Genomic DNA, 5,908 nt, shown 5'->3' on the forward strand with positions numbered 1-5,908 from the left:
ATTTAAATAATAAAATAACAAAAACAAACTAAACTTGCTGTGATTATAATGATCACGGATGAGACGGCTCATTTTGGTGTCCACATTAAATTACAACCCTAACTGTATATAGGGTTGGCCTATTCATTCATTCATTTTCTTTTCGACTTAGTCCCTTTATTAATCTGGGTTTGCCACAAAGGAATGAACCGCCAACTTATCCACGACATGTTTTACGCAGCGGATGCCCTTCCAGCTGCAACCCAGTATAGGGAAACAACCATACACTCTCATTCACACATATACACTATGGACAATTTAGTTCAGGAGTGACCAAACTTGTTCCTGGAGGGCCGGTGTCCTGCAGATTTTAGCTCCAACCCTAATCAAACACACCTGAACAAGCTAATCAAGGTCTTACTAAGTATACTTGAAACATCCAGGCAGGTGTCTAGAGGCAAGTTGGAGCTAAATCCTGCAGGGACACCGGCCCTCCAGGAGCGAGATTGGTGACCCCTGATTTAGCTTATTCAGTTCACCTGTACCGCATGTCTTTGGACCGGAGCACCCGGAGGAAACCCACGCCAACACGGGGAGAGCATGCAAACTCCACACAGAAATGACAACTGACCCAGCTCGGGCTTGAACCAGCAACCTTCTTGCTGTGAGGTGATCGTACTACCTATTGCTCCACCATGATGGCCGAGCTGGCCATGAATAAATGAATAAATTAATTAAGAATACACTATAGTATACACCAAAATGAGTATAATATGTAAGAATTGTTTTATTTTTCTTCAGCAGTGATGCATTAAACTAATTAAAATTAGTTCTTATTTTTTATTATATCGAGTTCAGGGGAAGTTCAGGACATTATCCATCATTTTGGGGGGAGATTTCTGATAATCATAAAAAAAAAGGTATGCAAAATCAAGAAAATACAACAAAACAACAATTACAAATTCCTTAATAATTATATATAATAAAGTACAACTTAGGGTGGCATGGTGGCTCAGTGTGTAGCACTGTCACCTCACAGCAAGAAGGCCAATGGTTCGAGTCTGGGCTAGGCCATTTGCAGCTCTGTGTGGAGTTTGCGTGTTCGTGTTGGCGTGGGTTTCCTCCGTGTGCTCCGGTTTCCCCCACAGTCCAAACACATAGGTGAATTGATTAAGTGAAGTTTCATAAACCAAATTTCGAGAGGAGCACGTGATATGATTGAGCACGTCTGGCCACTCATCTGTAATCAGTAATAATCCAATCAGAGTGATCCTAGTTTACTATAAATGGATCATTTTCTCCCTAATGTTTTATCTTCGTTTGGAAGAATCCCCCCTTCCACCCCTTCTCTCCTCCTTTCCTCCCTTTTCTAAAGGGGGAGCTCTCGAGACCTACCTGATCTCGGATCCCCTGATATGCTTATCGACCGGGCGGGAGCCCTGGGCTCAAAGATCTCCGAGCTCAGGGTTCTCTCCCGGGACAGCATGCCAAACCAGCTTTATACGCCAAGCATATCTAAGTGGGAACTCTTGAAACTAAATTGGCTGTAGTGAATGAGTGAGTATGGGTGTTTTTCAATATTGGGTTGCTGCTGAAAGAGCATCCGCTGCGTAAAAACATATGTTGGAATAGCTGAAGCAAAATGAATGTATGGGTCAAGGATGAGACGAACACATTAAATTACATTACTAAAATTGTATCTATAGTAGGGTTGTCGCAATACCATTAATTCATGTTACGATACTATACCAGCTGAAGTATCGTGATACCAAGTAGTGTTGCCATTACTGTAATTCATAACTCAAATCCGTGAAATAAAGAAAATCGACAGAAATATTATATTTTATATGTTATAGGCCTACGTAAATTGAATTAATGATTCCTTTATTATTTAAAAAAGTATTTGCACGTCACTTCACCTGAAATTTATTCGTTGTTTTTGTTTATTTAGTAGATAACTGACCAATAAAAAAACATTAAAATAAAGATACAAATTACACCAAATTAAATATGCGTTAGTAATAAAATTAGCAATTTTCAACCAAATTAGGCTTTATGAAGTGGTCAAAAATTCAGTTTTAATGTTTTCAATATCTGCTGTTTTTTTTTTCAGTCTAATCATATAAGTAATTCAAAATTTAACTTGTCGAGATTGTCGCAGTTGTTGTAGCTACTAAGTCATAATGACAGCAGCAGAAATGAACTGATTCAGATTCAGAAAACGTGCAATAGGCTACCATAAAATGCATGAATTCTCAGCCTGATCTCACGAGAAAACGTAAGTATTTTACGTTTTGTCAGTTTAGTGGCTAATTCGTACGAATTCGTACGAGTTCAGTCGTACAAAATTGTACGATTTTAAAAAGGAGGCGTGGCACCTAACCCCGCCCCTGAACCCAACCGTCATTGGGGGATGAGCAAATTGTACTAAATTGTATGAATTAGATCGTACGAATTCGTACGAATTAGCCACTAAATCAAAAAGTTACGAATTGCCGTGAGATTGTGTTGGAATTCTACACAGTTTGCAAGCATAAAGTGCTCCACAGCGCAGACTATTCAATTAAAATGGTCTATTGTTGCACAAACGGGTGAGCATTTTACTGACTTTTCCACATACAACATTATCTTTTCTAGATAGACCGTTAATGACGATACTACCGTTTATAAACTACAGTGGCACCCCCAGTGTTTTGGAGCCATAGTATCACGATAATACCATAGTACCGGTAAACTTTGCAACCCTAATATGTAATATATAAAAGTAAGGTAAATCAATTAACAATACATTAATATAAACCAAAATTAAAATAAGATGTAAGAATTTTTATTATTTCAACAGCAGTGATGTCTTAAATTGATTAAAACTCGTATTTTTTTAATTGATCAGGACAAGGTCAGGGCATCATCCATTATTATTATATTTATACAGTATTTTATATTTCTGCAATGCAAAATTCAACAAAATACAATTAAACAACAATTAGAAATCTCTTAATAATGAAATATAATGTTTGTCCTGTTTATTGGTCACAAAACAAATGCAGGCTTGATGAGCTTAAGAGGCTTCTTCAATCTAACCAAACCCAAACTTTTCAGCAGTAGTATATTACATTATACATGCTGGATGATTCCTTTATCTGACACTCAGCTCAGTCCAGATTTAGCTTGAAGAACATAGACGTGTGTAAAAATGTGTTGTTCTCTATTAAACAGGCAGTGCACAGCTGTAGCAATGGCTCCCTCCTGTGGCCATACAGCCTCATTACAACATGTATACAGTCAGTCAGAATTATTACCCCGGTTAAATTTTTCTGCTTTTATATTTTTCCTCAATTTCTGTTTAACTGGGAGAGTTTTTCAACACATTTCTAAATATAATAGTTTTAATAACGCATCTAACTCATTTATTTTGTCTTTGACATGATGACAGTAAATAATATTTGATTAGATATTTTTCAGGATACTAGAATTCAGCTTAAAGTTCAATTTAAAGACTTAACTAGGTTAATTAGGCAAGTTAGGGTAATTAGGCAAGTCACTGTACCTGTACCTGAAAAGGGTTTCAAAAATGGTCACTTTACACTTAGGTTCATTAGTTAATGTTAATTAATGCATTTAAAAACATAAACAAACAATGAACAATACATTTACTACAGTATTTGTTCATGTTAGTTAACGTTAGTAATTAATTATACAGTTGTTCATTGTTAGTTCATGTTAACTCCCGGCACATTAACTAATGTTAACAAGCATGGACTTGGATGTTAATAAAGCATTAATAAATGTTCAATTATGATTAATAAATGCTGTCCAAGTGTTATTCATGATTAGTTCATGTTAGTAAATGCATTAACTAATTAACCTTATTGTGAAGTGTTACCCAAAACATTAATAACTGCTTTTATTCTAGCCAAAATAAAACAAATAAGACTTTCTCCAGAAAAAAAAACCAAATTATTATAGGAATTTATTATTATAGGAAATTATTATATGTGAAAAACTCCTGAATCTGTTAAATACCATTTGGGAAATATTTGAAAAGGAAACAAAATTCACAGTAGGGTGAATCATTTAGACTCAACTATATTTAATACAACATTTCATGCACAAATACAAAGCAGATAAGTAAATCAAAGCACTTTCTGAAGTATTTTGATAGATAGCCTTAAGCAAAATCTGATATAAAGTCAAGTTTAGTTTAGTTTATATAACTAAGTTTATATCCTTACATATCTTTTTTAAAAGGCTGAGACTGAAGCTTAAAACTGATGTGCAACCAAACCCTAAAATGACAATTATTAATTACTCAAATAACCAACATCGGTATTTTAGTTAGTACATTTTTATGACAGAAAATAAAGAGAATAAAATATAATATAGATATATTGAAATACTGAACTGAAAATTTGGGCAATTAAATAAGTTTAAACTAAAGAACTACACTACCTGACAAAAGTGTTGTCGTCAATCCCAGTTGTAAGTTGACCATTTGGAAAAGTGGCAGAAGGTAGACTTTTCCAATGAATCATCTGTTAAACCGCATCCCAATCATCACAAATACTGCAGAAGACCTACTGGAACCCCCATGGACCCAAGATTCTCACAGAAATCAGTAGAGTTTGGTGAAGGAAAAATCATGGTTTGGGGTTACATTCAGGGGGCGTGCGAGAGATCTGCAGAGTGGATGGCAACATCAACAGCCTGAGGTATCAAGACATTTGTGCTGCCCATTACACTACAAACCACAGGAGAGGGCAAATTCTTCAGCAGGATAGCGCTCCTTCTCATACTTCAGCCTCCACATCAAAGTTCCTGAAAGCAAAGAAGGTCAAGGTGCTCCAGGATTGGCCAGCCCAGTCACCAGACATGAACATTATTGAGCATGTCTGGCGTAAGATGGAGGAGGCATTGAAGATGAATCCAAAGAATCTTGATGAACTCTGGGAGTCCTGCAAGTACGCTTTCTTTGCCATTCCAGATGACTTTATTAATGAGTGATTTGAGTCATTGCAGAGATGTATGGATGCAGTCCTCCAAGCTCATGATGGAGTCAGACACAATATTCATTCTGTTTCCACTGCAGCATGACGACATATTCTATACTGGACATTATTTCTGTTCAGTGACAAGACTTTTGTCTAAGCAAAGTCAGACCTTACTGTCCTAATGAAATAAATAAAAATCAAGACATGATCATATTTTATTTTGGTCAAATAAGCATGATCTAGAGGCCTTTGCCTTTCATATAAGCCACTTCTGATACCAAATGATCAACTAGAAGTCAAGCTATTATTTGTTGTTCCTAAAACTTTATAGGCGACAAGACTTTTGTCAAATAGTGTAAAAAAAATTTTTTAACCAAATTGAAACATAAAGAAAAAAATGAGAAAAGTTCAAGGAATAGAGAACTTAATATAATTTAATTTATAGGTCAAAGATGAGATGTCCTTATCTTGTCTCCTCATCAAATGATTAAATGTTTTAAAATATAATTATATATTAAATATATTAAAATAATATCTAAATATATTTTTTTAATTATATAATTAAATATATTAAAATAATATTTTATTGTCATTTTATCATAACAGATGTTTATGTAAAAATGAAGCAACATATGAAGATCTGTAATTAAAAATATATATAAATAAGTCATCATACAAAATAAAAATTTTGATTGCTTATTATATGAAAAAAAGTTTTACAAATCTATATTCATTCATTTTCTTTTCGGCTTAGTCCCTTTATTAATCTGGGGTCACCACAGTGGAATAAACCGCCATCTTGTCCAGGAAATGTTTTTTACGCAGCGGATGCCCTTCCAGCTGCAACCCATCACTGGGAAACAGTGATTGTGAGGCAATTGTGTTACCCACTGCGCCACCGCGTCTACAAATCTATAATAGTGCATAAATTAATAATACAG

Source organism: Danio aesculapii, chromosome 5 (assembly GCF_903798145.1).
Source record: "Danio aesculapii chromosome 5, fDanAes4.1, whole genome shotgun sequence".
NCBI lineage: Eukaryota > Metazoa > Chordata > Actinopteri > Cypriniformes > Danionidae > Danio > Danio aesculapii.